The sequence below is a fragment of the Phoca vitulina genome, unplaced genomic scaffold (genome assembly GCF_004348235.1).
Source record: "Phoca vitulina isolate PV1807 unplaced genomic scaffold, GSC_HSeal_1.0 scaffold52, whole genome shotgun sequence".
In the NCBI taxonomy this organism is placed as follows: Eukaryota; Metazoa; Chordata; class Mammalia; order Carnivora; family Phocidae; genus Phoca; species Phoca vitulina.
The window spans coordinates 10659133-10670419 of NW_022589755.1; the positions used below are offsets into that span (position 1 = coordinate 10659133).

General features: G+C 39.0%; 1 pseudogene; it reads right to left on the reverse strand.

Annotated features, from left to right (window-relative positions):
- Positions 1-8545: 8545 nt before the first annotated feature.
- Positions 8546-11259, reverse strand: LOC116622324 (annotated as a pseudogene).
- Positions 11260-11287: the final 28 nt, after the last annotated feature.

The following is an 11287-nucleotide window of genomic DNA, read 5'->3' on the forward strand; positions in this document are numbered from 1 at the left end:
CTCTGTGTGGAGTCTGCTTGAGATTCTCTCTCCCTCACCCTCTGCCCCCCACCCTGCTCGCACTTTTTCTCTAAACAAACAAATAAATATTTTTTTTAAAAAAAGATCAAGATTAATGGTTAAGTAAAAACCCCAGGTATAAAGGAAAACTAATATCTAGGAAATAAATTACTTAATATAGCAAGAGAGTTTATTTAATAAATAGTGTTAGTTGAACTGACTAGCACTATGTATGTTGGGGGTAATTAGATACCAATTTTATTCTTTACATATAGATACATTTAAAATGGATGGAATAATTAAATGACTCAGTGAAGTCCTGTAAATGTATATTTAAATCGATATAGGCATGGAGTTTCTTTTTGGCGGGATGCTCTGCATTGCACCCTATTTAGAAGTACAAATTTCCAGGCACCTGGGTGGCTCAGTCGGTTAAGCATCTTCTTTTTCAGCTCAGGTCACGATCCCAGGGTCCTGAGAGCTCCCTGCTCTGTAGGGAATCTGCTTCTCCCTCTGCCCCTCCTCCCACTCGTTCTCTCAATCACTCTCTCTCAAATAAATAAATAAAAAATCTTTTAAAAAATAGAAGTACAAATTTCCATTTGTCCTATGTGATGCTAAGTTGCATCATTTTATTAGAGTGGTCCTTGCCAGGTTTCTCCACTTTACTCTTTTTCTCTTGAAATTATTAAGTATTTTGGAAGGAGATAATTGAGACTATGTAAATATCCTACTCTTCATTAAACCTGCATCCTGTTTTGGTATCCATTGATGATTATTGCCTGAAAAAATTATTCCCACAGCGATTGTCAAATTGTGATTTTTTTGAAGTTTCTCATCCTTTCTACATTTATTAGTTTGGAATTCTGCTGTAAAGAAAAGTGTTGTAATTGGTATAATATAATGGTATAATATAAATAAATTATGTTTATTTATAGTAACATAGGCTCATGGGTTCAGTGTCCTATAATCCATTATTATCATTATTACAAATGGTCCCAGGTGAGATTAGTGAGAGCCCCTTCAAGCTGGCTTCTCTTGGAGTGTACCCTATACTCCTTGAACACCTCCTTCTTTACTGACACAAGATGTTCCAGGCTCATCTTGTGCTTTTCATTGTCAAGTTCTGGAAATAGCCATTTCTGTATGAGTAGAGAATGATACTGAGAAACTAAGATCTAGGTGCCTCTGCTCATTACTATAGGTGGAGGTGGGCGGCACTAGTTCAAGAGGTAAGAAGTATATGTATATACATATGCACCACATATACATGGTAGATACTATGAATTCATACCAAAACTTCCAATTCCAATACATTATAGGGTTTGTTCTAGCTTTCCTCTCTTTCATATTTGTAGCTCCTTTCTCATTCCTTGAGAAATCTGGCTTCCACTATCTCCAATATGTTTACTTATTTGGTAAGTTCTCCTCTAAGTGACTGACCTTTTGACCTATGCCACTTCTACCTCCCATAGCAACACCTGTCTTACCCACTCAATCACCAGCCTGGGCTGCCTTCGCTCATTCTCCCTACTCAGATGCTGTTTTTACTTTACATGGGCACTGATCCTGCACTGAGCTGGGTCATCATCGGCCATGTCCCTTCCACATTTTTCTACCAGATCCAACTAATGGATTTTGGACTGAGAAAGGGAGGACTATTTGATATTAATAATTTACTGTTAATTATGTATGTGTGAGAAAATAGCAATGAAGTTGTATTTTTTGAAAAGAATTTAGGAGATACTGAAATATGTATGCGTGAAATATGTTGGATTTTCTTCAAAACAATAAGGGATTGGGAGAAGTGGGTGGGGGTAGAGGTAAAGCCAAATTGCCTATAAACATAATTATTCATGCTGGTGGTAGGTACATGAGGGTTCATTATAATTTTCCATAACATAACAAAATATATTTTTAAAAAGCCAGTAAACAAATTCCCCTCCTATCATATAGTCCTCAAAATTGTTGTGGTTTTTCTTTTATTTTGTTTTTTTTTTTCTTCAATTTGAAATATAACATTCTAGCAAATCTATGAGAAAAATATACTTTGGAATATTGTTTTGGGTGTAGTTTTAGAAAGAATTGAATGGCTCTAAACTTGAGTGTTTACACACAGGTTCAGAGCAATTCTTTCATTAATCTAAGTCTTAAGAAGTTTCTTTCAAAAACAATATATTTTCTGGGCCTCCTGTTCTCTGCAGCTTTCTGGCCTCTGGGGCTTCAGTTCCAATTAATCCAGGGCTTCTCTGTGTTGTAGCTTCTGCTTGCCTTGTAACTCCTGCAGCCTCTTCAATTCCTGTTGCCTTGCTACCTTGTGGCTCTTACAGTCTGATCACTTCTGCTGCTTCATGGATCTTGTCTGTTCAAGCCTTCTGCTGCTTTGTGGATCTCAGATTCAGGGTTTTTCCTCATGGTTTCTGTTCCTCATGGCTCCTGCTACATTGTGGCTCTTGTTACTTCATGGCTTGTGTCCTTTTGGCCCATTGTTGTCTTGATGCTTTATGGCTTCTTCTGCCTTGTGGTCCCGCATTCTCATATGAGGCCCCCAAAGGCCAAAGACAAGCAAGAGAGCAGCAGAAAAAAAGGTAGTCAGTAGTACTAGGAAGAGTATAAATACAGCCAGAAAGTTGAGTCACCATTTTGGGAAGCACTAGAGTAGGGAGCAACAGATGCCTGCAGCTGAGGTGTGACAAGATAAGCCAGGCTCTAGAGCTGCTTTGGATTGTGAACCACTTTCAAGTTTCTGTTCTTCCATGAGGCTGCCTGTGTAGCTGATTTTGTCCTCCTCCTTTCCCTGTGAATGCTTCAATAAATCTCCATCCCCCAAAATGAAGAAATAAATAAAAACAATATATTTTATTTTCTTAATAGAATTTCTATTAGTTTCTTATTTTTGCTTTAGGTATTTTCTGTTGTAACTGTGTGTAACAAATTAACTTTCCCCCCTAATAGTTTGCTGCTGGTAGCAGAAACATTCAATTTTGTTACTTAATGTCTGACTGCCACTGAATTCTTAATAATTCTAGTTGTTTTACTTGGTATCCTTGTTTCTTTTTAAGATTTTATTTGAGAGAGCAAGAGAGCACAAGCCGGGAGAGTGGCAGAGGGAGAGGGAGAAGCAGACTCCCCGCTGAACAAGGATCCTGATGTGGGACTCGATCCCAGGACCCTGGGATCATGACCTGAGCCGGAGGCAGATGCTTAACCAACTGAGCAATCCAGGTGCCCCTGTGTCCTTGTTTCTCAGAAAAACAAGAATATCAGAGGCATAATAAGCATGACTTTTCTTTATAATGATTACTTATTCCTTGATGAAGTAACATTTACCACTTTTATTGTGAGTCCTTATATGTGGGAGCTTATTAAACATTCAGGCACGGTCAGAGTTACATCAGCAAGATGGTGGAATAGTAAGTTCCAGCCCTTGTACCCCCATAGAAACATTACTTAACAATGATATTTGGACCAAAATAGCCTAATGAGAATTCCAGAATGCAGTTAAGAAGTTGCAGAACCCCAGGCAAGCACAAAGTTGAGAACAGTTACATTAAAATCTGTAGGAAGAGCAGTGTCACTTTACCCGTCAGCCCCTCCTCCAAGCTTGCACAGATCAGCATCTAAGAGAGAACCCCTGGCTTACAAATTCTCCCTAGAGGAGAAAGAGGAGTTAAGCATGCATTCAAAATTCTGGCTTTTTGGAGGACTGCCCAAGGTACTGGTTTCTGTCTTGTCTCACTCAGAGTGCTGATGGAATTGGCATAGTTTGGATACCTGTGGACCACTGAGAACAGAGAAAATTGGGGAGAAGCTTGCTGTTGCTGGCATAGCTCGGTGTGATCAGAAAGTGTACAATTTGAGGCCTCTTCCTTGGTAGGGAGGGAGAAGAGTGGAACATGGATCCTGTGTTCTGGTTCTTCAGAGGGCTGCCCAAGGGACTGGTTTCTGTCCAGCTTCATTCTCAAGCACTTACAGAACCAGCATAGTTTGAATCCCTGAGGGCTGCTGAGAACAAAGACAGGTGGGGAACAGCTTGCTGCAGTCAGTATGCTTTGGTTTGATCCAGAGGAGCATAACCTGAGGCTTCTCCCTTGGAAGGGAGGGAGAGAAGTGGAGCATGCATCCAGCTCCATGCAATCCAGCCTTCGGTGGATTGGTATTTATCTACCTCAGGGCAAGATTGGACAGACTGGTATTTGTCTTACCTTAGAGCACAAATGGGGAGCCAGCATAATTGGGATGCCTCCTGGCCATTGGGAATAAGGGAGAGAGGATAGCTTGCTGCTATAGAACCAGACAATTTGCAGTACCACAAACATATACCAGAGTGTGTAATACACTCCTATAAAAGAAACTGGCAAGCCTCTCTAATTGAGAAATTGCACACATAGCCCTAGAGAAGTTGCACCCCTCCAAAAAAAGATTTCAGAGGCCTCCAGAATCTCTTACCAGGCTTAGTGGCAAGGGTCTTCTATATAAAGCCTGTCCATAAAGACTGGAAAAAGTGGTTGAAATGCATAGATCTTAACACAAAGTTATGATACATATAAAGAAATAAGCATGGCTCAAACACAGGAGCAAAATAAACCTCCAGAAATTGATCCTAAAGAAGTGGAAGTATATGACTTACCTAAAAAATAATTCAAAATAACCATCATAAAGACGCTTTACATGCTCAAGAAAATGATGCACAAAATGAGGATATCAACAAAGAGACAGAAATTATAAAAAAGAACCAAACAGAAATTTTGGGTGTAAAGAATACAATAATTGAACTGAAAAATTCACGAGAGGGATTCAATAGCTGACTTGATCAAGCAGAATAATCAATGAATTTGGGGCGCCTGGGTGGCTCAGATGGTTAAGTGTCTGCCTTCAGCTCAGGTCATGATCCCAGCGTCCTGGGATTGAGCCCCGCATCGGGCTCCCTGCTCAGTGGGGAGCCTGCTTCTCCCTCTCCCTCTGCCTCTCCCCCTGCTCATGCTCTCTCTCTCTCTGTATCTCTGTGTCTCGAATGAATACATAAAAAAAAATCTTAAAAAAAACAATAATCAATGAATTCAAAGATCACTTAAAATTATCCACTCAGAGGAATAAAAAGAAAAATGAAAAGAGAGTGAAGAAAGTCTAAGGGACTTATGGAATACCTTAAAGTGGACCAATATATGCATTATAGGAGTACCCAGAAAAAAGGAAAGAGAAGGGGGCAGAAAACTTATTTAAAGAAATAATGGCTAAAAACTTCCCAAGCTGGGGAAAGGAAATAGATAGCAGATTCAAGAAGCCCTATTCAAATAGGATAAATCCAAAGAAATCCACACTGAGACACATTGTAGTTGAGGCTTGAACCATGTGGGGATTGGGAGCACTGATCCCATCTTTTCAACATACAGTCAAAAAATCCATGTATAACTTTTGATTTTCCTTTAAACTTAATAGCCTACTGACCAGAAGCATTACTGATAACATAAACAGTGGATTTGATCTTAGCCAAAAGGCCGAGAAGCGATAAACAGTGGATTAACACATATGTTGTATGTTATCTATATTATGTACTATATTCTTACAATAAACTAGAGAAAAGAAAATGTTATTAAGAAAGTTATAAGGAAGACGGTGCCTGGGTGGCTCAGTCAGTTGAGCATCTGACTCTTGATTTTGGCTCAGGTCATGGTCTTGGGGTGGTGGGATTGAGCCCTATGTTGGGCTCTGCACTCAGCGGAGAGTCTGCTTGGTGTTCTCTCTCTCCCTCTCCCCCTGCTTGTGCACTCTCTTTAAAATAAATAAATCTTTAAAAAATTATAAGGAAGACAGAATACACGGACAGTACTGAGTGTATTTATAAAATAAAAATCTGTGGATAAGTTGACTTGTACAGTTCAAACCCATGTTGTTCAGGGGTCAACTGTATAATCAAATTGTCAAAACTCAAAGACAAAGAGAATTTTGAAAGCAGCAAGAGAAAAGCAGCTTGTCATGTATATGGAAAACCCCGTAAGACTCTCAGCAGATGCTCTGCAGACCAGAGGGAGTGGGATAATATATTCAACGTGCTGAAAGAAAAAAATGCCAATCAAGAACTAATATATCTGGCAAAACCATCCTTCAAAAATGAAGGAGAAATAAAAACTTTCCCAGTGGGGTGCCTGGGTGGCTCAGTCGTTAAGCGTCTGCCTTCGGCTCAGGTCATGATTCCAGGTCCTGGGATCGAGCCCTGCATCGGGCTCCCTGCTCCACGGGAAGCCTGCTTCTCCCTCTCCCACTCCCACTGCTTGTGTTCCCTCTCTTGCTGTGTCTCTCTCTGTCAAATAAATAAACAAAATCTTTAAAAAAAAAAAAAAAAAAAAACTTTCCCAGAAAAACAAAAGCTGAGGGACTTCATCACTGCTAGATCCACCTTACAAGGAATGCTAAAGGGAATCTTTCGAGTTGAAATGAAAGTATGCTAAGTAGTAATATAAAAGCATATGAGGGGTGCCTGGCTGGCTCAGTTGGTGAGCATGTGATTCTTGATATTGGGGTTGTGCGTTCAAGCCCCTCATTGGGCGTAGAGATTACTTAAAAAAAAAGGAAAGGAAATGAAAGTATAAAGCTCACTGTTAAGTACATAGACAGATACAGAATATTATAAAACTGTAACAGTGGTGCATAAGTCACTTTTAATTCTGGGTATATAAGTTAAAAGACAGAAATATAAGAAACTATAACTACTAAAGTATGTTAATAGATGCACAATATAAAAAGACACAATTCATGAAATCAATAACATAAAATGTGAGGAGAGAGAAGTAAAAGTGTTGAGTATTTCTATGCAACTGAAATTAAGTGTCAGCTTAATATAGATGGTTATAACCACAAGATGTTTTATGTAAGCGTCATAATAACCAAAAGGCAATACTGATAGAAGATACACAAAAGAAAATTTGAAAGGAATCAAAGCATGACACTACAAAAAAAAAAAATCACTGAAGCACAAAGGAAGACAGTAAGAGAGAAAAAGAGGGAGAAAAGAGACACAGGACAAATAGAAAACAATTAACAAAATGATAACAGTAAGTCCTTCCCTATCAATAATTATTTTAGATATAAATGCATTAAACTCCCCAATCAAAAGATACAGAGTGGCTGAATGTATAAACATAATCCAACTATATGCTGTCTATAAGAGAGTCACTTTAGATTTAAGGCTGAAAGTGAAGTATGGAAAAAGACATTCCATGCAAATGGTAGCCAAAAGAAAGCAGGGGTGGCCATAATCATATCAGACAAAAGAGACTTTAAGTCAAAAATTCAAGCAGGACATAAAAATATAAAGTGAAAACACCTGAAAGCCTACTATCTTGTGATAATTCTTAGTATTTTTTAAACCATATTTTAACATATATACATGTAAATAACAGAGATGTATTTTATAGTTTTAACAAGATCTTCATTGGTTACCTATCAGTTTCTCCTTTGTACATACACCTTCACAAGTTCCTACAGTCCCCCAACGTAGAACATATTAAAAATCTGGTGTATATATCCCACATCTTTCTCCATGTTCATACAGTCACATATATATAAATACACACAGTTATATATTCAATTCCTATATTAATTTTTTTAAATTTCATCACAGATAAACTAATACTTATAACTGATGAGGAATATATCAAAATAACAGTAAACAATTGTGTAAATATAACCCAGTTTAAGAAATACAATACATGAAATAACTTTTTGTTGTTGTTAGAACAACTCAGCAAAATAAAATTCCGGTTTATTGTTGGACAGCATTGTTCCACACATACATCAAATGGGCCAAAGAAAATAAACAGAAACTTCATAGGCAAAAAAGGTAAAAAAAAGAAACCTTTTACCTTTGGCCTTTTTAACCGTCTCATAGAAACCAACTACTTATAGTACAGCTAAGTACATACACACCAAAAAATTACTGATGTGCTCGGAATAAGATTTTTTGTTGTTGTTTTGCCTTTTTTGTTTTTTACAAGGTTTTATTTTCTTCTTTGAGATTATAATGAATATGGTCACACCATAAGTAAAGTCAGAAGTAGGGCAGAGAACGCTCAGAAGGCTAGTCTGGTCATCCGAGATCACTAAAAATGGCTGACCCCTAACAGTATGTAAAAATATATAAATATAAAATACAAATTTCCCCTTTTGAAATACTTTTAAGAAAAAAAGCAGGGCCTTGGAATTGTTGGTTCTTTTTTTCTTCCCTGTTTGCAGACTCCTGTTGTGGTTTTGGGTGGGGGTTGGATTGAGTGTGTCATCTGTAGGTGGCGCTGCCGACATGGGGTGTGGGCAGGTGGGACCCTCCACTTGAAAGTGACCACGTTTATTTTTTTTTTAGATTTTTTATTTACTTATTTGACAGAGAAAGAGATAGCGAGAGCAGGAACACAAGCAGGGGGAGTGGGAGAGGGAGAAGCAGGCTTCCCGTGGAGCAGGGAGCCCGATGCGGGGCTCGATCCCAGGACCCTGGGATCATGACCTGAGCTGAAGGCAGACACTTGACTGAGCCAGCCAGGTGCCCTGAAAGTGACCACGTTTAGAGTCTGAGATGGGAAGTGGGCAGGTGGGGTGAATAGATCATGGTAGCCTTTGTTGTTGTTAAGTTTAACTTTTTCTTTTTTGCTGTCCAATCATCCTCATAGGTCTTCTGTTTCTTGGGGTCGACATCATCATACTCATCATCTTCAGCTGCCTGTGTGTGTTCCTAGCTGCCTAAGCCTCCCCATCTTCCTCTCCATCCTCTTCCTCATCATCACCTTCCTATTCCTCCTCCTCTTCCTCCTGCTCCCTTTTACCTCTTCTTCATCTATCTTGTTGGTCTCCTGCTCCCCATTTTCCTCAGGAGCTTTCCCATTAGCAGGTGCATCTCTTCCATTCTCTGCCTCCTCCACAATTCTCCTGTTAAGTCCTTGGTGGTAATCTTGGAGCTGGTGTCCACGGCTGTCTCTGACATGACCTGGCACACCGGTGATCCAGTGCAGTGGATTAAAAAGAAAGCAAGAATTGGAGGGCTCTGGCGATGAAGCTGCTGGAGTCTGTGGTGGTGGAGGAGGCGTGTGGCAGAGGAGCTGGACACGGGAACAATGCAAAGATGGCATTTCAGAGCAGCCAGTGGGGTCATGAGATAACTTTGAATCCCTCTGCAAACTTATCTTTTCATGTTTCCTCCTCTCTGAACTTAACCACATTCCTGAATTTTATTTACCATATCCTTGTTTTCCATTATCTTCCACTTAAACACAAAGTATCATTTATTTTGCTTCTTTCTAAAATTTTATGAATGGAACACACTCTATATTTCTATGCCTCTTGCTCATCATATGTTAAAGTCAGTAATTTTCACTGCTCATCATATGTTAGTCAGTAATTTTCACTGCTGTGTACTCTGCCAATGTAAAAGTACTCCACACCTAATTATCCATCCTACTTTTTTTTATGTTATGTTAATCACCATACATTACATCATCAGTTTTTGATGTAGCGTTCCATGATTCATTATTTGCGTATAACACCCAGTGCTCCATGCAGAATGTGCCCTCTTTAATACCCATCACCAGGCTAACCCATCCTCCCACCACCCTCCCCTCTAGAACCCTCAGTTTGTTTTTCAGAGTCCATCGTCTCTCATTCCATCCTACTTTTGATGGGCATGTTTCATTTCTAGATTCGTTACTGCAATGATATTAGCAAAACCAATGTAACTGTGTTTTATGACAGAGAAAGCATTCAAGGATTTTTAGCTGTGATGAAGCCAAGGATTTTTAGCTGTGATGAAACAAAAGAGACACATTTGGAGGAGAAACAACAAAAAAAGGTCAGAAAAAAACCATTTTTTTTTTCCCCAGGAACATTTGGTAGTTTGTTCTGAAATTGTGATAGACAAGGAATTTTATCTTCTTCCCTCATACTACATCCATTAGCTCTTCATATATTTTTATCTACCATTTCAGGTCTGAAGAAAAAGTGTCAGAAATGTCAGAAGAAATACAAATATTTAGGTTCAAAATTGCCAACTGCAACAAAGGAATCAGGCACTGTTCAGGAAATGGTATCCTGGTTTTTGTTTACTCAGAATATGACAAAATGTAATTATCACTTTTTGAATAAGACAAGTAGTGTTCTGATAGACTAATTATGCAGTCTCAAACAGGTTCCTTGCCTTGCATGACCTATAAACTAGGATATCTGATTCCCTAATGCTGGGCTCTGCTCTAATCTACCTGCTTCCACAAGTAGGAAATTATTTCCTTAGTCCAGGGTTTTCAAAGTTATCTGGTTAAGTATCCTTAACATTACAGAAGATTGGAAACCTACAGCAGCCACTCCATGACTGGATGTTACTTTGATTTCTTGTTTCATCTTTTTAAAAAAAGATTTTATTTATTTGTCAGAGAGAGAGAGAGTGGCAGGCAGAGGGAGAAGCAGACTCCCCACTAAGCCAGGAGCCTGATGCAGGGCTCGATCCCAGGACCCTGGGATCATGACCTGAGCTGAAGGCAGACACTTAACTGACTGAGCCACCCAGGCATCCCTATTTCTTCTTTCTTTTAAAATGTTGATTTGCATTCTTTCCAATAAAACAGCATTGGTTCATTATAAAAATCATTATAAAATCATTTGGTAAATAAATTGCAAATATTTTTCTGCATCTCAAATTTGATGCTCCAAGATGTAATAACACTATTTTATAGATAATGAAACTGTGGAAATAATGAAACTCACTATCCTAACACAGTCACAATTATCCAGGCATATATAGTGATTGGCAGTCAGATAATCAAACTAACACCGCACTGTTTTTCGATCTCAGCTGGACAGTGATCCACTTTCATAATCATCATAGTATGCACACAAAAGGAAAGTCTATAAAAAAAACCTCACAGATATTAAGCCGTTCTCGGTTACTGACATTAACACACAATGTCACACATCTCGTCTCTCAGTCCAGAGACCTTTGCATATGATCACAATATCAATCCATGACCACGTATTGTTGCTATTCAACAGTGGTATGTAATTTCTAACACAAACCGCCTTACACCTAAGGAAACAAAGATTCACACTAACACAAACTATCCCATGAATGTAAACAACTCCACTTAAGGTCCCACTCACCGAATTGGACCCACAAACTCACCCAGAGGAAGACGCACCCATCTGTTCAACTGCCAGACCCTGCTCCAGTCTCTCGTAATCTAGATAAGCTCGCGGCCTAGCTCATTCCCACGGACCTTAACTGAGATGTTCCCGCTCACTGAAGCCTAAGTCC